The sequence below is a fragment of the Hesperophylax consimilis genome, chromosome 15, assembly GCF_061612785.1.
Source record: "Hesperophylax consimilis isolate HC1 chromosome 15, BYU_Hcon_1.0, whole genome shotgun sequence".
Lineage (NCBI taxonomy): Eukaryota > Metazoa > Arthropoda > Insecta > Trichoptera > Limnephilidae > Hesperophylax > Hesperophylax consimilis.
Window position 1 is genome coordinate 8202446 of NC_142850.1, and position 24351 is coordinate 8226796.

At 34.0% G+C, this 24351-nt stretch overlaps 1 protein-coding gene and 1 pseudogene across 2 annotated transcripts in view; one reads left to right on the forward strand and one right to left on the reverse strand.

Moving 5' to 3' along the window:
- Positions 1-24351, forward strand: part of LOC149417272 (fibroblast growth factor receptor homolog 1-like) — a 279900-nt gene that overhangs the window by 108813 nt on the left and 146736 nt on the right. The gene's annotated exons all lie outside the window — the stretch shown is intronic.
- On the reverse strand, positions 20045-21935 carry LOC149417276 (uncharacterized; annotated as a pseudogene).

Sequence of the window (24351 nt, forward strand, 5' to 3'; positions counted from 1 at the left end):
AGGCAGAGAGGTAGGACCGCCAAACAACTCGGTCTTGGCACACACTTCTTGCCTTATTCACATTCATACACCATACGTACTTTTCTAATATTCTGACTCTTGACATGGCCCAACTCAAGTATATAATACACTCGATTGTGACGATCTGTTACCAAATAATCAATAAGTTGTTTTAATCAACATCATTACCAAATGAATAGATTTTCCCTCAAAAAAATATACATAGGTAACTAATATCGATGGTACCTATTATGAGTGTCTGCGATTACAATTTTTTTTGGTGTCAAACCCCTCAACCGATGAACCCAAATCACCAAAAGTAGCGAACCATTTGGGATGACCTATGGCAGAGATGTTGGTTATCCAATAAATGGTCCCCGGGGCGGCGGTACCCCAAACGAGTCTCCCAGATTAGATGATAAGTAACTATCATTTCCAGACTGTTTTATAAAGGTTTTAAATTAATCAACGTGCTGAATAGTTATTGAAATCGAACTGTAATAATAACAACGTATTATTTGTATTCAATAGCTTGGTATATATCCGTGCTACTCAGTAAAGAATCGAACCATTAATTATAAAAATTAATTAAACGTCTGATAGTTTCGACATTGATATACAGATGGCGTAACGAATCGCTTCAAAACCTCGTACACGTAGATGTGTAGGTCCGCCCGCGGCAGTGTGGTAACATGGTAATATCCTAATCTCTGAGCACATGGGTCGAAGGTAATAACACAGTCGAAATAGGGTTAATTTAATTGCGCGTATTAAATTATACTTGTTTTATTTTTTTAAATATGAGTTCTATCACTGAAGTGAAGTAAATCAACACTAAAAAAAATCTTTTAAACAAATGTCACTACACCTTAAATGAATACCTTACATAAACTAAATATCTCTGTTTTTTTTTATTTTTTTTTATTTACATACATTTTTTAACATGTAATTGTTGGGTTATTTAATATAATGTGTACTTGTTGGGTTAGCTGGAAGAAATAGGATGTAACCTATAAGCTATACCCTTTGTACTATTTTTTTGCAATAAATATATTTTTGAATTTTGAAGTTTGAAGTGAACCTTGGTGACCTAATCTCCCCCACGTTCCTCTCCCCCATCTCTTTCTCCTCGCCACTACCTTCATCCTCACAACATACCCCACTCAGGGATGCTTAGTCTCTCTGGCTCCAGATGGTTGGACGTGAAGGTCTACGAAAATTGCCCAGTAAACACTGAAGGAACCCATTGCTTTCAAATCGCAGCCCAATACGTACATCGCAGTAGGTATCCTGTTATTACTCAAATAATTGAGTTGGTTGAGCCATGTCAAGATTTAGAATAACGGAAGGGTATGTAATGTTCGGCAGGATCTTTTATCGCTCTGACAGCCATTTCCAGGTTTAGGAACAACTGTACTAAGTGGTACCCACTTATTAAGTAAGCATCAAACATTTATTGATACAAGGACATCTAATTTGACGAGAGGAACCAGCTGTCACTTTTAATAAGCAATTACTGGACAATTCATTAGTAAAATGATAATGCTTTGATTGGATGAATTACTTAAGGTTAAACGCAACGCTCGTTGTATTCTACGTGTTCACAGATGGCGTTAATTAATTAATTTTGTTTAAATACGCTTTTGCAAGGTATTGCTTTACAGTATTAAGACAAATTATTTGTTTGCGCCCTCATATACGCAATATGAATATGAATAAATAGTTTTGTCCATATAAAAACTCAATTCTATCGAGAAAGGCATACAAATACAATATTGGATTGAATCATCGGTAAAATATTGTATTTGTGTGCCTTTCTCGAAAGAATTAAGTCTTTAAACGAACAAAACTATTGATTCATATTCATATTGCGTATATACGGGCGCAAACAAATGATTTGTCTTAATATTGTAAAGCAATACCTTGCAAAAGCGTATTTAAACAAAATTAATTAATTAACGCCATCTGTGAACACGTAGAATACAACGAGCGTTGCGTTTAACCTTAAGCCTATCCGAGTTACTGTCTGGATTGCCAGACAGAGCGCAGACCTTAACAATGGACGATCAAATTGAGTAAGCTACTGACTTTGATAATAAGGACTGTGAAGGTACCTCCCTCAATCATCTCTTTTATTTATTATACACGGTTTTCCAATAAGAGGTGTTATTTTGAATATCCCGTTATTTCGGAAGATGTTACTTTTAAAGCTGCCATTTTTTGACATTTGACAAGTAGAAACTACGCCATTAATAAAAATGGAACGATACACGCTTCAACAACGCATTGAAATTATTAAAATTCACGTGAGTGAATCAAATGCAAATCATCTTGAGTGATGAGGCCCATTTTCACCTCGGTGGCTTTGTCAAAAAGCAAAATTGTCGCATCTGGGGCTCGGAAAACCCAAGAGTTATTGTTGAAAAGCCTCTCTATCCTCAACGTGTGCTGTTTGGTGCGGTTTATGGTCCGGCGGAGACATTGGACCTTTCTTTTTTGAAAATGAGGCTGGAGCAACAGTTACGGTGAATGGATTGCGCTATCGAGAGATGATTAAAGATTTTTTATGGCCGGAATTGGATAATATTGATCTGGACAACGTTTACTTTCAACAAGACGGCGCTACGTACCACACAAGCAACGAAACCACTGATCTTTTACTATTGAATATCAAAATATCACCTTTTATTGGAAAATCCTGTTGAACATTGAGTCTATGGCAAAATTGGTAAAAGCAATCATAAACTTTCCGCTGCACGTTTAATACGCAAAAAACTTCAACTACTACAAGAAATAACTAATTATATCGTGGGAGATGGTAAAAGATATATTAAAGTTCAATTTATTCTCAAAGTTAAGTTTGAAGGAATAATATCTAATACTCTTATATCTATTTTATGCATGTTTAATTAAATCTCCGAATCAAATAGTTGTCTATTAGATTTGTTGAAAATCATGTTTTATTTTTTTGAAGAGCCTCTGCAAGCATTGTTTACCAAAGCAATTAGTTTAGTATAGGCGGTATATTTTGCGATCCTTTTTTATTGTTGTTGTTTTTCATTCGTAGAACGCATTTTTTTGTTTAAATAAAATAAAATTTAATACTTTAATGTTATCATATTTTTTTACGCTCTGTATGTTTTTTTTATTTAATGTATTATTTTTTCATTTTTTTATTGTTTAAATTATAACATTATTACAGTAATAAACATAATATTATGGCAAAAACAAAATAGTGAAATACATTTACAAGGATTCTACGCCAATTAAGAGAGCTAGCTCTTGAGCTTGGTGTAGGAGTTTTTTCATAATTTTACTTCATTTTAGTGTACAATGATACTATAAAATAGTGTACAGTAACTATAATCTTAAATACTAGGATGTTGCAACATTAAACATTTATAATTTGGCAAGAAATGAAGTGATTGGTAATAATGATAATGGATGTTATGGTTGTTAATTTTTTTAAAAATATAATTTGATCTTTTTTTTAAATGATAGCAAATCTGTTATTTTTGTTTGTATTTTAGTTTTTTATTGTGACAGTTGATTCAGCGTTGCGTGGTTCATGGTAACGTCTAGGATTTTATTTATCCCTACCTTGTTTTATTTAATGTGTTTAAAATGATTTATTATTTTAATATTTTTTACCGCAAATAGTAATAAACTATAGCAGATGAGACCAGTCTGAATTCTTTACAAATCAGTTACAATTTTGAAAGTTACCATTTAGTTTACGTGCCAACGTGCATTTAATGAAAGTTACAATGAAGAAAATTTGTGGTATCAAAGGTTAGATTTGTAAGGGAAGAGCGGCTTTTACCCATTAAGTCAGCAGTAATATCTGTATATTGATGAATAATATTGTTTCGTTTAGATACTGGTGAAGTATTATCCACTTTCTCAAACGCACGCAAATTGCGCAGTAGCACTGAAGGAAACTATTGCTTTCAAATCACAGCCCAAAAAGTACCACGCAGTAGGTATCCTGTTATTGAATCAGAAATATCTACACCTGTGAACGTCTGGCTCTCCGGTATCAGGTGGGAAGGCCGTTCTCGGAAAATACCCACCGCGCGCCAACTACAACCAAATGGAATTAGAGGCATGCAAATAGCTTTTGGCAAAGTGCCACCTTTCAGAATCTTATCACTAAAAGCGAGGAAAAGACAGATTATTTAAAATTATTTATTTATTCATTTTCGGGAAATCGACAGCTTACATTTAATCAGTTAGTACAAAAGTAGGTATTGTATAGCTAAACTAAAACCAACTATGGATTTCCTCCTTGTGACTTTTCCTCTACTGAGACAGCATAATATGGAATAAGTAAATTAAATTTGTGAGAAAGGAATATCAATTAAAAAAAATATACAAAACAAAAGATTATATAAAACCAAAAATTTACAAAACCATAAATTTATAGCCATGGAGAGAGGTTGTAGATATAAATCAAATCATAATAGAGGTATAAATAATAGAGACATAATATTCACAAACCATCAGAGAAATATTATTGTATGGACCTCTTGTATTTCGTAAGTTTGCAACTGAAAATATCAACCTTGGATAATACGCTATTGTAATTATTGCATAGTCTGTTCAGGCAAGAATTCTGCTTAGAGTTTGTTTTGCTTTGATCAACTTTGAACAGGACACAATAGCGTGTTGAACGCGCAGGTACATTGAATGAAATATTGTTTATATTATAATATAAATACCTACCTGCATAGGTGTGAGTATCTAGGTTATCGTCCAGAGGTGCTTAAGAAAATGTTCAATTATGATTGGTGCATAATTATTTTATCACAATGTTCATAGAGCTGTGACCAACCCAAGCTTTGGTTTCAAAAATCAGCCGAAACTTCGGTTCACCCAAATTGTACATCCGTGATGTGTCGGATACGTTAGGATTTGTTCGGGCGGGTGTGTATTTATGTATGCCTCTAGAATAACTTTAATATTAAAGTGGTTCAGCTTAAAGAATTATAATTTATTTTTGTCAAAGTTTATCGTTTAAATAATAATTAGTTTTTGTATTTCTATTGCCTAATACGAATACTGGACAAGCCTGATTTGTTTACTATTATCGTTAGTAGTTGTAAGACGTTTTGTACTTTCATAAAATGATAATTTTGTGTATTTGGGAAGATAAGTTTACGAGAGATGGGAAGGCTAACAGAGATATTGAAAGAAGGGTAAATGCAGGTAACTTCATTAATGGAGGGCTGAACGCCGTTGGCGCTAGCAAAAAAAGTCCAAAGAAGCGAAGCTAGCAGTCCACAAGTGCGAGAATGCTGGTACTTACCCTGATATATGGCAGTGAGGCATGGAAGGAAGGATGAGAACCCTGAGGCGTATGTGTGGGGAAATCATGTATGATCTTGTGAGAAATGTGGAGATCCTCAAAGAATGCAAGGCTGATGGAAGCGTATTGAGTAAGATTAAGAAAGGGACGCTTAGATGATTTGGGTATGTTGAGCAAATGAACGAAGAAAGGAGTATAAGGAGGAGAAGAAATCGGGGATGCCCAAGGAAGACATGGTACGATCAAGTGAATCAAATAATTTAGTCGGGTCACGTCAAGAGTAATAATAATATAAGAGCACGTGTGAGACCATTTATGAATGTGAATGAGGCAAGGAGTATGTGCCAAGACCGAGTTGTTTATCGGTCCGTCCTCTCTGCCTAAACCTGCGTTGAAACGGCGTAATGGTTAGTTAGTTAGTAATTTCTTTAAATTACCTGTAGTATAAATTGAATAACAAAGAACTAAAAAGCGCAAGTAAACCAATTTAATCATTAAATCGATATAAAAAAAAAAAAAAAAATTGTTTATTTTATTTAACACTTGTACTCTTACAAGATCAATTAAAAACGCCAAATTCGACGACATAATTCTTTCTACACCCCCGTGCATACATCTTTTCATGCATACCTTCTTATAACATAATCCGAATCAAAAAATATAATGTTTAAATCATCCATTAAGCATTTTCTGAACTCATCATTCGTAAACATAAATAGTTTTACCATAGACACGTATTAGAGATCTAACATTAGCACAGTTATTTGTATGCTTAGCTACAAACAAAGGATACGAGCATAAAAAAGCAAAAATGACAATTTTTCTTCACAATCATAATATATTTTTTTGTTACAGGTAACCTATAAGTTTCGGAGGGCAGATATATTCACCGAGAATTTGACACGGTATCCTAAGATCTACAGATTCATCCATCCATCCATCTATGATCAGCTAAATATGAGAGGTAGGTATAATGGTTAGTACATGTCCTGAATATGGTAAGGATATAACCGAAACTATAGTTGACATAACTTATAAATTATAATTAAGTGGTTTAAATCAAAGTAACTTTTAATTATAAGTATTAATAAGAATAGAATATAGGAAACGTAAAATCGTAAAAAACCGTGTCCAAATAGTTGTTAGTACCTACCTACCTACCTAAGTATGCAATAGATAAAATGTAGATCTATGTTTAAAAATCTGAAAATTCTGACAGTCACAGACATATATAATGGAGTTATGCATGTTAGTGCGATCATCTACAGACAAGTTCCCACTAAAAAACTCAATACATAAATACGCTACAAGGCTCACAGAAAACTTATCAATACCAATATCAAACAAAACAATATTCCAAAAAAAGGACCATACTACATGGCCATTAAAGTATATAACAACCTTCCACATAACATTAAACAAATACTAGATACACACAAATTCAAATCGTTACTAAACACTTTCCTTGTTAATAAATGTCACTACACGTTGAGTGAATACCTCACGTAAATGAAACGCCTATTTTTATTGGTATATATATATTTGTATTTTTTCATTGGTATATTGTTATTTTATCTGTATAAACATTGTAATTATTATAGTAAAACAAATAATATTATATAAACATTGTAATTAAATAAATGTGGTTAGCTGGAAGAAATGGGGTCTACCCATAAGCTACACCTTTTGTAATTTTTATTTTACAATAAATCATTTTTGATTTGATTTGATAATAATTAAAAGGAAGTTACTCAATTTTACATGTGTAATTGTGTATATGTTATTACAAATCCGTGAAAGATTAACAATATGTTTTGTTTTATTGAAAAGGTGTCAAAATTTATTAAATTAATCAGCATCCATTACTAATTTATATTCCTCCGATCACGTCTGATATCCATGAAAGAAAAAATCTCAGGCTGGTTACGCGCTGGGTAGAATATTAAAACGGGGAGATCAATTGGAGATGATAATAGATAGATTTGTATTCAAAGAGAGAGGAAGGAACGAGGAACCACGTTTGTTGATTCCCTCGACATTTCCGTCTTTAACGTCAATTTTAAGGTTCTACCTTTGACACGTGAAGCCTTAAAAGAACAACGTCAAAATTTTTAAATGTTTGGTTTTAAAATACGCGTTTGCCATAGACATTGACATTAATAGGCGTTCCAATCAGGGAAATGAGAAGTTACCAAAATTCGCGAAGCGCGGGAGGCAGCGTGACCGCCCCACTTACGTTTATTTTTCAAAAAAAGAAATCTGACAGTATACAAGCAACTAGTATTGTAATGTCACCAAAGATATTAGAAGAACGAGATATGCTATGTTGGCCGCCGGACCGTAGGCGGAGTACTACCTAATTAGGGTACTTTGAATACTATCGGGACGTGTACGCACAGAAATCTGTTCTATGTATTAGTGCGGATACCTTAGCATAAGCGAAGGTGTGCAGTAGTATTGGTGAACAAAACCGGCGACACTGGGCAAAACAATTCCACACCGTATGAACTGCTCATAGCACATCTCGTTCTTCTAATATCTTTGAATGTCACCAAGAAAATAAAAACTGCTTTCAAGTTACTGGTCCTTTTTTAAATGGTGCGCAAATTGTTGGCGGCGTAAAAAAATAACTACATATCCCAAATCAAGTAAAAAAAAGTTCGGGATTTTTCTAAAATTTGATATTTTGCTATATACACATTTACAGATGAGATGTGTTATAATTTACTTACCTCACTTAATTTTCCTGGTGCTAAAAATGTGGTCACGTGGTTTACCTCCAGCTCGTCGAAATGATACCCAGATATTATGTTAGGGCAAGCGCATTAATTTGGATGTCTATGGTCTGCCTATTGCAGCGAACATTATTGCGAAAATATTTTACGGCGATGTTTTTTTAGCGAGTAGAATTTCGTAGGTACGGTACATCTCTGTTATATCATCTGTGCATATATTTTTTAATTAAAACCCCTACAGATATCTACCTTAGGGATATATTTACCTCATTACACAATTATCATGATAGGCATTACTATAGTAGTTAATCCGAGCATAAAAAATAAGAAGAGATAATTATCTTATTAATAAAGCTTTTGATAGGAAATCTCAAATCCCGCAATTGTCCTACCTACCCAATGTACCCATCCCAAAATGTCACCATGGCCGGTTTGATTGTTGCAAGATGTTAATAAAGTGACATTATGATCATTTAGAGCTCTGCAGAGCTAAATGCAGGGGATATAACTCCGATCGAAAATTGGAACCGTAGAAGAGACACGGTAATCTCCATGGCTTGTGACGTCATATCGTTCCCTAACAAGGCCTACTACCCCTAACTATATTCACCAATGAAAAACTGTGACGACCGTTGTTCCCAACCCTAATGATTATTTGTTGAGCGAAATTTCAGCTCAACACTGCTCAAACGCATAACTACGCACTTTCCAACGGAAATATGACGACTGAGCGACCACCCAATTTAAAGAAGCCAAACTACTGGATTAAGCCTGCCTCAGTAAATGACTAGTTATAAAAAGTGTCGACAGAGTAAAAAAGATTCGCGACGTTAAGACACGGTGGCATTAAAGTCAAGCTAACACTTTATTTTTAACATATTACATACGTTTGCTTAATAATATATAAAATATCGGTTGATGTATCACAGTATTTAAAAAATATATACGCGTTAATAATAAATACAATAATTAATTGGTCAATGTTAATTTAACATTGAAAGTTTTTACTTTTATGTCATTTTATTGTCTATGAAAGTGGGCGGGGCCACTTAAAATAATGTTTGGAAAAGGGCGAATCGAACGTTATTGAACAAATCACTTGGCTGATCGGAGCCTGAGATTGATCGTTCGAAAAGTTGGAAACAACGGCCGTGGATGTATTTGGAAAATAATGCTGACAGCTGAGTACTAGCTGAGTGGTACATATCTGGTTGTTTGATATTTTCAACTTGAACTACGCCGTTTTAGTGGAGTTTTGGCGGATTTGAATGTTTTTTTTTTTCAGATATTAGTGAGATGTTCGTCAGTTTGTGGCTCTTATTTCTCAATCCGAAGCAAAATGCCAAGTAGATCGTTAAGAAATTCCGCGTTGCCAATGCTTAATATTGACACCTCGAACACAACATAGAATACGTGTTTGTAACCAAAAAACAGGTGAGAATCTCTCCTTGTTTTGTTCTTTTCTTTTTCAGACAGTATCTGTGTTCTTAACAATATTGTATTTATTGTGAGGCCATACTAGATCGTGATTATATAATGCAAGGCAGAATTCAATCGTTCTACCTTATTCATTAATGATTGAACCTCTCTATAATTACTTTCTTGCTGAAATAAAAATACAAAACATTTAACTGAGTTTTTCATTTTCCTGTCGTGAGGGAATATATTACTTTAGACCATTTTTATTTTAAAAATAGTTTAGGCTTATAAATAGGTAAGTTCCGAATTTGTCTATGGTTGCGGCTTTTTTTGAGTTTCCTCTATCCTCGTCAATGATGTGTGACGTAGAATAATTGCACGCAAAAAAACGAAATATTATCATATCTATGGTTAAATAGTGGAAAAAATTGTGACAGGGAGGATTGGCGTATAAATTATTGTGAATTATAGTGCATCCAGAATCTATCAGACCGTGTCCTCAACTTCGACGAGTGAGTTCCTTTTATCCTATAATCCAATTTGGGCTTGTCTTATGTTCCAGAAGCTCAGGTTTAAACATTGAGGAATACTGTCAAGTTTAACGGATGCATTAAAAGTTATTTGTCCCACACAACATTGCAATTTAGATAGTTCTAGGGATTATTCCAGGAGCTCCTAATACCCACTAATACAGTGGAGTCGCAGTTTCGTGACACCAAGAGTATTATTTAAAAGAAGTCACTTAAATTTTGTATATTTTACGCAAATAAAAAAAAATTGTGAATGAAAGATAACATAATAACTACTTTTGCAAGATTGCCAGAGGTCAAGGAAATATCTAAATATAGTTCCTACTTATCTTTTAATCACTAAGATAATATGTATTCCTGCAGTTATAAATTAACACTTGATCTCTTATTTTATATATATATATATTAGAGTGTCCCAAAAAAATTAAAGTTGTTATTTTTGAACGCATACCTTCTAATTTTGTTTTAATAATGACAAAACACTTATAATTTTTTTTTCGTTTACTTTGGACAACTGCAACCCGTGCCGACTTGCATCGAAAGATGTCAGTACTTGTACATTAAGACGCCAGCGAGCAAACGTGTTGATGAGCTTGTAGTAACTTGCTATTTTGTTAGTAAACGAAAATCACTCGTTCAGGCAAGATGTTGTTAGATTTACCCACTTCTAAAAAAATTATATTGTTAATAGGAGTCGTAAAACACCAAATATCGGGTTCTAAACTGCCATCTAATGGACAAGTTCTTGAAGTTTTGTTGTACAATATCCGGAAAGTGAATTTAACTGTCAATATATACCAAATATAGCTATAGTTGGTATTAAAAGCTGTGTTTGAAGTAAAAATCAGTCAAGTGACTACAAGCCCTGACATACCTACCACTCTTCAAAAAGTTTCGAGATAACTGTAAAAATGTTGATCCCGATAAAATTCAGTGCTACAGAGAAAATCTCACATTGCACCTAACCGCTTCCGAAATCGATGATTTGCTTGACTTTTACCATACTGCACTGACAACAAAAATACTTGGAGATAACTATTGAGAGTTTTTAGAGCTCTGTGTGATAGTTTTAGGAGGAGATACAGCGAGAAAATTTAAGATTCGGCCTCCAGGTGCTCGATGGATGGCAAAAGCGCTTTATTCCTTGAAAATATCATTAATTTGTGCGCAATTTAAAATTACCGGTAAGAATAAGGCGGCACTTTTAGACGTTTGCCTGTTCATAGTAACATCCTATGTCAAACCATAGTTACAATGTATTATAGTAGTTAAAGCACCTTACCAGGACTTTTGCTTTTGAAATCGATGAAGGCTTAAGAAAAAATTGATGAAAACATCTCAATGGCAGCTTTATTTCTGTTCAGTAAGCAGTTATGGTATTTGACCGATGAAGGATCTATTTTATTGCTGTTTGACGACGCTGTGGATTCAACAACTAAAATAAAAATGCTCGAAATATCAAAAAAAAATAATTTATCAACCCATGACAAACGTTACATTCCATCGAAGGAAGATCTTGATGGTAAATTGTATGGTAAGTTTATTAAGTAGTTTAAATTATGTTTTGTATTGAGGTTTTTGTTCATATCATAATTTAGTGACTTTTGTTTCAGAGAAAAATATTTACGACTTCATTTCAGTCAAGAGCAAGTATTTGTTTGATCGTCTGAAAACAGATGCCAGTTTTCTTAACGAATTCCCTACGATGTGGTCAAATAATGCTTCGTATCAAGAAGTCAGAAAGAGGGTGTCGCCGCTGAGGGTAGTGAATGATACAGCTGAAAGAACTGTTAAGTTTATGCAAGATTTTCATGGCTTAATCTCACGGTCGAAGAGGAACAAAAATAATTTTTGTTACGATGCGTTCAGGAACACCGGAAGATTTATCCTGACTGTAAAAAACAAACGATGAAAAAAAAAATTAATCAATAAACCATTTTTAAATATAAAATACTACATAATTGAACATTTGTGCATTTTTAAATTTTATTTATCCGACAAAAATGAAAGTTGAAAATTCTTCCATATTAACTCTGTACCATATGTTCGGCATCAAGTCGGCACGGGTTGCCGGTGTTTAATCAAAATAATATTTATTATATGAGTTATTGGGATCAAATGGAATAAAATAAGAGGGTATGCATATTTAAATTCACGAAAAAAAAATTCTCCCTTATGTCCTGGGACACCCTAATATATATATATAAAATTTTACATATTATTTGTTAACACCTCTAAATCTTTACTTGAAAATTGCTGAAATATTACAAACCATCACAAGATATATTTCTTACCTATGTAAAAGGTAACTATGTAGTTTGATAACTTAGTAAATAATTTTAAAGAGACCCTTGCTTGCGTTTATATAATATAATAATATCGTTTTTGTAAGGAAGCAAAGACACAAAACGAGGATTAAGGGAACGTGGATTTATGGAAGAAAAAAAAAACAAAAATAATGCTGCATAATTAAAACTTGAGTGATAATCGTCGCTACACACCTTCCCACCATTTTTTGGGAATTTGAGGGGTAAGAGGGGACTGCGGGCAGGTGATTCAAACTCGTACGAAAAACTTTTTTTTAACTTTCAATACTATCGGTGAGCACAAATATATGCAAAGTGTCTTAATTATAAAATATAACTGTAACTATGTGGTTTAATACCTAGCTGTAAGTATACGAATCTCCTCTAGAGTACCCGGATAAGTACTCACTGAGTGACCAACAAAAAGATAAAACCCTCCCGGAAAAAATTATCATGAATTTATTATCCCGATGATCGATAGATTTTCGACGGGAAAATTGGATGATGAATAAATGATGATAGCTTATCTCTCGGCCACTTCGGAGTCCCAATCTCTGACAGCCTTCCACGCTTCGCTTGAGTTCATCTTTCATCTGAAGCTGCAGCTTTTCCCAGCTGCTGTTGACAAAGTGTCCCTGATCTACGGTCTTCATAGCGGTATGGTTGGAGTAAAAGTGAATATGTTTCAAACTATGGCTGAGAATAATTCTTACAACATTGTTGCCGAAATTGATAAAAATTATGGCACGATTGTTAAAAGTGTGCATAACGTATTCCTTTTGGTATCATTTCCTTGATTCGTGGCACTCTTGTGTACCTGGAACCACGCACAGACAAAAATGAGTATAGCTGATTTGTTAAAATCCTATTAAAAACGTGATTGCAATCCATTTCCTAAAAAAATATTTGTATATTCAGAATATATCGGAACACGTGTTCATGCAGCTGCACTTTTCCTTATAAATATAATGATTAACTAATTATTAGAATTTTTATGAACACGTATTCCGACATCCTAATAACATATTCGTGTTTTAGCAAACCCGTAAATTCATTTATTAAAGACGTGCAGTCCCGTTTTTAACAGGAATACGAATGATTTGTGTAGATTTTTAATAAATTAGCAATATTTTAAATTTTTCATGTTTTCTCCTTGCTGTTGAAGCTGGAGAAAATGTTTATGGAATACTACTAGGTGATTTATCACGAAAACGGCGCTATATAAATTAGCCAAATATTATTATTATTACTAAAAATTTTATTGAAATTTTATGGAAGAAACCGTTTTAGATGGTCAAAACATAATTTTTCGGTTAGGAAGGAGAATTTTTTGCTGAATGCCAATCACTTGGTAGTTTCTTTCAAACAAAAGCTGGTAACTGTGTGCTACAGTTGAGTTTCTAAGAATATTTTTATACATACTCAAAGTGCTGATTAAGTTAAAAGAAATTTCTGAAAATCGTGAATAACGTCACTTTTATTATGTACAACGTTCTGGTGAAATCAAAATCAGTAAAAATAATTTTTATTTTTTTATTATTATTATTTTTTTATTGGTAAAGGTAAGAGACAAACAGCTTAAACATAAAATATAAATATATGTTAAATACAGTCAAGCCAAAAAGGAAAGTGGGAACCGGCTGAGACTTTACTATTTTTTAAAATTACTAACGATCATTGCTACCCGTCACAGAAAAAAAACTTCCTAGATCACAAGGCCGGGACACTCATTCAAAGCAACCTCCTAACTACCAGTCATTTTTTTTAAATATTTATTAAAACATATTAGTTAATTTAAAGAAATTTAAAATAAAAAGGCATTTTTTGGAGGTTCTCATACAAGTTAGGAGACTGATTTGATTCAGTGCCCCGGCCTTGTAATCTAGGAGGTTTTGCTCAGAACAGAAATCGTGAGGCGGGTAATGTACCTACTTATATACGTACTATCAATAAACGCCCGGGTTTATTTTTTATGTTTATATTATATTATACCTAAAACACCCGTATAAATTGAAAAAATCTTCCAAGAAAAAAATAATTTTATGATTACATGAAGATATTTATATCTCGATTCCACCTATTGGGATATTAAGGACGGGTTGTTTCGCAGAGTTTGAAAAATTCATCAAATTTCAAAGTTATGATTCAAGTTATGTGAAGGTTCTATTCAAGTTCTGTTATTATATCATTATTGGTCAGTTGTTTAAAAAAACTGAAATGATAATAAAACTTGAATATAACCTTCACAGAACGTGAAAACCAACTTTGAAACATTGATTAATTGTTCAAATTCTATGAATTAACCCAATACAATGCCTTTCTTACAAAAGTCCTGGAAGATGGTGAAAAGTTGGTTGTTTCCATGTGAAAAAATCTAATTAGCAAAATTGTTGAATAATTTATCGAATCATTTGGCGGTTTAAAATAAGTCGCGTAAGTGACCAGCAATCGGAAGGCTGCGGATTCGAAATCCTGTTGGCGGCATTTATTTTTTCTTGGATGATTTTTTCAATTTTCAGGTATTTTAGTTTAATATTTATTTTTTATCATAATCAGTGTCAATATCTTTATTAATTCGTATTTATCACCGGAATCAGGAGGTAAGTGTCTTTACCTATGCGATTAATATTTTTACCACGTTATTTCCACAGAGCGCCCATTCCACACGTGCAGAACTTCCGCCTGGCATCTCTTATCCACGTACAAGTAGGTACTGATTCAAGCGACTTCCTACACTCGTCAATCCTGAGGCGTTAGAATTGGATGCCGTACATATTGAATACTGCTTTTCCTTTCCATAATTGGTTTATTACAGCACAAATACAATTACAACAGCCACATGATAATTTGATAAATCAGTGTGTTTCAAAAATCCAATGCGGCTAGTGCCCAACGTGTACCGGACGACTTGGCCGTTGCATGCGTTGGCCGCCAAAGTCGGCCGGTCAACCCGATTATTGTGAACATATCAAAGGTTCCTGGAGCCAATCCGCAAAGAGCGTTCACACGTTGGCCCGGTCTTCAGTTCGCAATATGCGTTCAGCGGAGACGGTCGGGTTGATTATTGCGTGATTGATTATTTAAGATTACGAATTACGATGATTAATAATTTTAAGGTGCTGTACAAAAAAATTGCCGCGGCTGCGATAATTTCCATATCCATCTGATTTGACGGCCTCCGTGGTCTAGGGGTAAGGTTCTCAACTAGCAATCCGAAGGTCAAATCCTGGCGTGCTCAAGTAAACTTTATTTGATGAATTAGTTTTATTTCACAAATCATTCATCTAAAAATAATGTATTGTATTTGCACTTGCAGCACGTTCCAGTGGAAGATACTCTCAGTATCGTTTGGTGACTAAATGTAGCCAGGTAATCCCTAACCTTCCTCTTCTCCATCACATAACTATCATCTTCATCTTTCGATGAACCCGTGATCTCAAAAAGCGAATGTAAGGACCTTGAAGTCTACGTAGACAGTAAACTTATATTTAATACGCACATTTCTTCAATCACTGCTAGATCTTACAAAATGTTAGGTTTCATACTACGTCTGAGTAAATTATTTAAAAATCCACGTACGCTAGTAATGCTTTATTCCTCACTAGTCAGAAGTACACTGGAATATGCATCGCCTGTCTGGAATCCCAAATACACTTACTATGTCAATAATATAGAGCGCATATAAAATAAATTTATTAAGTACCTAGGTTATAAATACAACAATAATTATATCTGCATTCTCCAATCCCTGAAATCCAGGAGAACGGTAGCTGACATGACATTTCTCCATAAAATAATACATAACGAAATAGACTGCTCAGAACTTCTATCCCAAATAAATTTTAACACCCCATCTAAAAGAACTCAACACACAGACCTTTTTTACACAACTAGTAATAACACAAACGCTGCAGCCAATTCCCTTATTTCTCGCATCCTTCAAACATTCAACTCAATTCAAACAAGCACAAATACCGATATATTTTTTGATTCTCTCCCTCTATTTAAGAAAAACTTTTTTAGCACACTGAATTCACCCACATAACACATACAACCATACACAGACACACATGCACACGTACACACACTCAAACACTCACACACACACACACACACACCTCTCTACTTCCCCAGCACACTAATTTAACTTAACTTAAAAATGTAACTTAACCGTAAAATGTACAATATACCTCATATGTATATATGTCAGCGACATGTCATTGGTACCAATTATTGTACTAACTTTTATAACTTTGTAACTATTGTCATCTATGTAATTATGTACTGTTTGTTTCTGCAATAAACAAAAATAAAATAAATAAATCACCTTTCCCTCTCCAGTACCTACATCATCACAACATACCCCAATTGGGGATGCCTTAGTCTCACTGGCTCCAGACGGCTGGGTGCAGATGGGACTCTCGTGCGGTATTCACATTGAAAAAATAATATTAAATAGTCTACGCAGAAAAGGGTATTTTTTATTAAAGTATATTTATTTTATATTGACGAATACATTTTCTTTCAATTTGCCGTCTAAACAACATGACTGTTTTTAACCAACGTTGGTGTACACACATTCGCGAGTTGGCTCAATGCATTTTATTTATTGGCTCAATGCATTTATCTTTGTTTGGGTAAATCAATTTATACAAAATATAAGAACACTTCCTGAATTATTTTAATTTCACTACTTATTTATTTTATTTTATATCTTAATATTTAATTTAACACAAATTCAATACAAACCATTTTATTCACACACCCAGTTAGGCTCACATCACCAAATAATATTTTATAAAAAAAAACTTTTATATAATATTGGATGAAATATTGGGCTATAATGAAAATCGGGTAATTCAACACAATTGAATACAGCTTCCAAGTTATTCAGTATTTTTACATTTGTTCTTATTGTATACAGTTTGTATAGCCAATGGCCACGTCTTTATTGAATCGTAAATCTCTTGAAAATGCCGTGAAACTTTTTTCATAAGAAATTGTTTCACTTTTCTTTAATTTTAAATACAATAAGGTATTATTTTTTAATGATAAACTAATTTTTATAAGACAAGGTTTTATTCATGGCATAAAGGATAACAAATAATTTTAAGCAATAATTAGTCGCCATCTAGTGAGAAATTTAGCACTAACAAAGCCTTTCCTACAAAAATAAAGTTGGTTGTTTACAGGTGGAAAAAATATAATGAGCGGTAATTGTTGATTGAGGTATTAGTAGATATTGAATCATTTGGCGGGTTGGTAATAAGCCGACATAGCTCAGTGGATACAGAGCACCTGACAGGACATCAGAAGGCACGGGTTCAATTCCCGTTGGCGGCATTTATTTTTACTCGGAAGATATTTTCAATTTGTATTAATATTTCGGGCGACTAATTATTGCTTTAAATTATTTGTTATCCTTTGTGCTATGCATAAAACCTTGTCTTATAAACATTAGTTTATCATTAAAAAATAATAGCTTACTGTGTTTAAAATTAAAGAAAAGTGAAAAAAATTCATATGAAAAATAGTTTCACGGCATTTTCAAGAGATTTACGATTCAATAAAGACGTGGCCATTGTCTATAAAAACTGTATACAACTAATTATTGCTTACAGTAAGGTACTTTTATTCCTCTCGAAAAAAATAATGCAATGTTATAGTAGACTGAGGAGTTATTTGTAAAACTTTTTCACGTTACGATACGTTTGTTTTCACGGAAAGTTTAACTGAAAATGTATATTTTTGAAAAGGACGGTTTAGTGATACAGCATAATTTATTATGTTATTATAACTTCGCATTTGATTGGTCGTTTAAAATACGCTAAAAACACCACGATTTGGAAAAGTTCCAGACAAAAGTTCGAATAACGATCTATTCATCAGGAAAATTCTGAAAACTTCTATTAACTTCCTCCCGAATAAAATTCTAAGAAGAAAATTAGTTTAATCTTTAACCATCCCATACTTATATCGGGTTTAAATCCACGTAAACAGGATGTTTAAAAAACTATTCCGAGAAAAAATTCATTATTTCCACCTAGTTTTCATACATCGAGGAGCGACTTATTATCGCTTAAGCCTGTACAGACTAATGTCTGCAAGTGTGATTCTAAATGAGCCGCCACTAAATTTAAATTGAAAAGTGATTTTTTCTTTGATCGACAAATTAAAAACATGTATTTAGATTTTACTAGCTGACGTGTACACGGCGTTACTCCACCTTTATCTTCTTTCTGTTATTATAAAATGCATGTTTTATATTTTTTTATTTTTTTATTATTATTTTTTTATTTTTTTATTATTTTTTTTTATTTTTTTATTATTTTTTTTTATTTATTGCACAACAGATAGATTATGCAATTACTGTACAATTCTCAATTTGACAATCTTATCACCTATGAAGATAATTATTATACAAAAAAAACTTTAGGCTATTTAAAGAAGAATTATATATATCTAGTGCTTCTGAGATTTCATTCAATAGCACCATTCCTCTTGTCATGCTTTGTTGTGCTAGAATATATACAAACCTGCCGGAAGAAATCTTCTAAATGATAGTAATAACCATATCAAAATACGTTGCGTAGTTTAGAAGAACTAAGTGCATAAACAGACAGACATGGATAGCAACTTTATCTGTAAAAAGTAGTATAAAACCAAGTCGCTATCCGAGTCTGTCTGTTTGTGTGCTGTCTGTAGTCCTTCTAAACAAAGTAACTAACCATATCCCCGCAGGGTAGGCAGAGAGAAAGAATCGCCAAACAACTCGGTCTTGGCACACACTTCTTGCCTCATTCACATTCATACATCGTCTCATACATACTCTTCTATTGTTCTGACTCTTGACATGGCCCGACTCAAGTATCTGATTCACTTGATCGTGCCATGTCTTTCTCAGGCGTCCCCGACTTCTGCTACCATTCGCATTTGCATCATATATCCTCCTTACACTCCTTTCTTCGCTCGTTCGCTCTACATGCCTAAAATCATTACGCTTACATCAGCCTTGCATTCTTTGCGGATCTCCACTTTTCCACACACGATCATACATGATTTTCAGATACATACGCCTCAGGGAACTCATTTCTACAGCATTCAGTCTACTTTCATCCTTCCTTCCATGCCTCACTGCCATATATCAAGGTAGGCACCAACACTCCCTCACTTGTGGACTGCTAGCTTCGCTTCTTTGAAATTTGTTTTTTACTAGCGCCAACAATCTTAAAAAGGTCTAATGAAAAGTCGGTGATGTCATATGTCAACCCCCAGGAACGCCGGGAACACGACAGCTAGTTTTAATATTATAAGCGTTAGTTCAGACACGGCGGATTCCGCGCGGATGCAAACCGCGAGGTTCCCATCCGCGCGGATTGAAAGTGTTCAGACACGCGCGGTGAGCGTGAGGAGTGGGGTAGGGTGACAGGGTGACGGCCGCTTCATTTCAGTAATGGAAGTCAAAGAAGCAATATGTGTGTACTTACTCCTAAAAAAAAAAAAACGAAAGTATTGGGTGCATCCAATTTTGCGTGATCGGCTCACCCATGGTCAGTTTATGACTTTATACCCAAAGTTGAGGAATTTTGAGCCTAAATTTTTTAACTATTTAAGAATGTCTACAAATTCGTTTGATGAATTACTTGAAACGATCAGTGAACAAATTGCGTTTTCTGATACCCATATGAGGTCGAGCGTGTCAAAAGAAGAAAAACTCGTAATTACTTTAAGGTAAGGTCTTTATTTTTACATAATATCAGCATATATATTTTGTATGATAGAAGACTGTGAGTCAGTGCTAATGCTTGATGAAGGAGATGGAGACGCTGGTGGGATTGTATATCCAGTAAAATATAATATTGACTCTGCAAAAATCCTGTATTAGGCATGTTTTGTTGATTTATTATACGAACCGGCGATGGTAATATCTGCCCCTTCTCTATTACCTTGAGCAATTCGATTTTGGTAGCCAAACGCTTGTTTTCTGGAACTTTTTTTAGTTCCTTGTACAGCGATAAACAAAAAAGCTTATCATCATCTTGATTAGAAATATTATCATTGATTTGTCTCTGTATTTTATCTCGTGACTGAATACTCTCTTCTAATATGCTAGCCAATCGATTTTCTGATGCCATTTTAATTTTCTTTCTTTTATTGTGCAGGGAGCGTATTTCACGTGCGTTGACAAAATTGTTTTTGTCTTTGTTAATGTCTTCACTTTCCTCAGTTTTCGCTTCTTCTATGTTTGTTGTTGTTTCTTTGTTTTCTACCGACTTTTGAAGAAAAGAAAGCCGTTCAAAATACATGTATTTTGAACCTTTACATGCACCTGAACCAGAAGGAATTGATTTTCCTTTCTTGAATTCCTTATTGTAAGCATCACGTATGTTCTTCCACTTTTTTTGCAATGATACACCTGAAAAAAATATCACTATCGTTAAGGAATTGTTTAGTCTTATAAATTTGTGTTGTTATTTTATTGTTTCAGATATCTGGGTACTGGTTGTTCCTTTGGAGAACTTCATTACAACTTTCATCTTGGCAAATCTACAATTACGGGAATTGTCCGTGAAGTATGTCAAGCTTTGTGGAAAACAATCGCCAAAAAGCTCATGCCCGAATCAAGTGAAGACACGTGGAAGAAAATAGCTATAGACTTTGAAAAGTCTGCAAATTTCCCGAATTGCATAGGCGCCATCGATGGCGAGCATATAAGGATTACAATGCCTAAAGATTCTGGATCTTTGTATTATAATTACAAAAACTTTTTTTCTATAGTGCTGCTGGCACTTTGTGATGCTAACTATTGCTTTACTTTTATTGACATTGGATCGTATGGAAAAAGTAGTGATTCTGCAATATTTAAAAATTCAGTATTTTATAAAAGATTAATAGAAAAATCATTACATATACCAAAACCTACACCAATATCTAACACAGATCCTACACCATTACCATATGTTATAGTTGGCGATGAAGCGTTTGGTTTATCGGAAAATTTAATGCGACCCTATCCAGGAAAAGGGTTAACATATGAAAAAAGAATTTTTAACTATAGGTTATCTAGAGCCCGACGTAATATTGAGTGCACTTTTGGGATTTTAGCAAACAAGTGGCGTATTTTTCATAGGCCTATAAACGTTAACATAGACTTTGCCGAAGACATAATAAAGGCATGTTGCGTGCTACACAATTTTGTTAGAAAAAGAGATGGTATGCAGTATGAAGATACTTTATACACTGCGCCAATGAGTAATCTTAATAGATTACATGCAGGAAGAGGTACACCGTCATCTTTAAACATTAGAGATAGATATGCTAATTACTTTGTAAATGAGGGTCGTGTAGAATGGCAAGACACAAAAATATAATCTTACGTATAAGTTGGTATCTATCACAAAGAATGTAAACTACTTAACTTAACATGTAAAATAAATAAAAATTACTAACCAAAAAGTGCCTTTTTTTCTAATGAATCCTCGTTTTCACCGAAAAATTCCACTAGCTCGTGCCAAGCTCCATTTTTGACAATTTTATTAGAATACTCTGCGCACTGGATGTCCCACAAAGCTGGTCGTTTTTCCACTTTGTCAATGAATAATTCGGTGTCGAAGCGATCCATTGTAACACGACCGATACGCGCGGATTTCACGAAGCAACTGAACGCGCCGATGGCACGTCATAGAAATAGATCCGCGCGGCGTCCGTGGTCCGCGCGGTATTGTATGAACGTTCTAGTAGGATGCCATATTATTAAGATCCGCGCGGTCGATCCGCGCGGTTTGCATCCGCGCGGAATCCGCCGTGTCTGAACTAGCTCTTAAGATTGCGCAAGTGATCTTTAATATTTTACATAAAAGATTGAATTTTTTTGGACACAATATTGTTTATTACACATATATTCGCAATAATTCAAAATTCGTGATTCGAGTAGTAAGACAAGTTATACATACATTTTGGTATCAAATGCAAGTATTTGGGTCGTTTTCGTTGCACTAATGTGACGTGCGTCTAAATTGTTTTGTGTGGCCACTGGTCGCTATTATTGTTCTCGCGCCCTGGCTTCCTGTATGCATTCAGATTGCAAACATCTCACAACTTTCCTCGCGTAGGACTCGCATGTTTTGATCTCGAGTTTCAAACAACCGTCTAATTCAGAATTGTGTAAACTATTATGGAAATTTATATATCTGTGATTCTGCTGACAAGAATTGGTTGTTGTTTTCTTCGACCGCGGCCGGTGGGAAGATAGAGCGAATAAAATAATTATTCATTACCTAATTATCTACATTTGTTTTCAACTATTCCCGAGGTACGAATACCTGTCAATAACTGAGAATATTTTAATTCGTCCTACTTACCTACATCATTACAAGTGGAACACGATGCCTAAGCAATGATAGATGACTTGGCTAACCAACTAACCATCACGCCGTTTCCCCTTATAGGGGTAGGCAGAGAGGATGAATCGCCAAAATTCTTCTACCATTCACAATCGCGTCATATATTCTCTTAAGGCGATGCACTACGTCATGTAATATTTTAAATTGAGCCGTTATCAATAACAACCCTTACGTAGATGGCGATAAGGTTTAAATTCCCGCTTAACACCATCCGCCTGTTTTGATCTATGCAAGAAAAAAACATGGACAAAAAGTGCCTTTTATTTTATTTTGTGGATGTTCAGGCTAAATATTTAATTTTTTTTCTATCATTTTATAAATAACTTAATTTGCCACACTATACAATAAAATTATAACCGAAAATGGATTCGTTCATAGGCCTTATACATTTTTTTTTCTGGGCTTATAAAAAGACTTATCTAAAAAATACTCGATTATTTCAAAGGCCAGGATGTATTCTACTCGCAGTATTTAATTAAAGCATCTGAAACATTTCTAGGCGACAGAATTTTCAAACCAAAAACACATGATTTTGCATTACTACGTATTGCATCGCCTTAAGGCGAAGATTAATGCTAAATCATTTTGATTAATCTTTATAACGAATTGGTGCGCATTATGAATACCAAAAAATATGCTTTAGATAAATTGAAGATTTTTCTATCGTTTCGCTTGGGTAGAATACAAAAAAAGAATAAATTTCTCAATAAAAAATATTAATATAAACTACTAAAAAAAGTATTTTTTTCAATAGAAATGTTGAAACGCGTAAAGGAAATAACTTTTGAAAAATACAGCATTATATCTTATATTATTTATGACAGTTTCCTTTGATTAACTTGTTAGTTTCTTATAAAATTATTTACAAAATAAATAAAAACTAGTTTTCCGTTTGTCAAGCGATTTAAATGCCTATTACCTACAATATACGGTATACCAAGAATATAAGGTATACCAAGAATATACACATTTTTGGCTTGAAGCTTCCTCTTAAACTTATGTATAAGTTCATTCGCTGTACATGCCCAAACCACATAAGCGTTATTTTCTTAATCTTACTCATTACTCTAACATCATTCTTAAAATAAGTTAAAGCGAATGTTTTACGAGGTATTTTGTATGAACATTCATATTTTATATTATATTTTGTTCATACAAAACGATGATTCCAAAGTCTTATGTTGGTTTTTTTATGTAAAAAAGATGAATTGTTTGTATGGAAAAAATTTTTTCTTCTATGGAAAAATATTTTAGTATGGGAAAAAAATAATTGGAATTTCGAAGTTAATTATATTTTTGAAGTGAAACTTCTTTACGCTGCTCATGCATTTTCGAGGACCGGAGTAAAACCGACTCATGACCGTCACGAAAAACCGTGATCATTTGGTGGTGGGGGTACGGGACTCGCTCACCGTTCACCGTCGCTCTCTCACCGTAGTCGCTTGAGGTGAGGGAGCCACTGACGAACGATCTCTCTCTCTCTTCTCTCTTTTCTTCTCTCTCTAGCCAACGACGCCACGCCAGGCATCAGCTGCTAGCTTCGTGTACTGCGCGGTGAGTGTAATACGAGTGAAATACGTAATTGATTGTGGTTTATTCAATTTGGAACAGAGTTTTAGTGTCAAAAATGAGTATTGACGAGATAGAAGT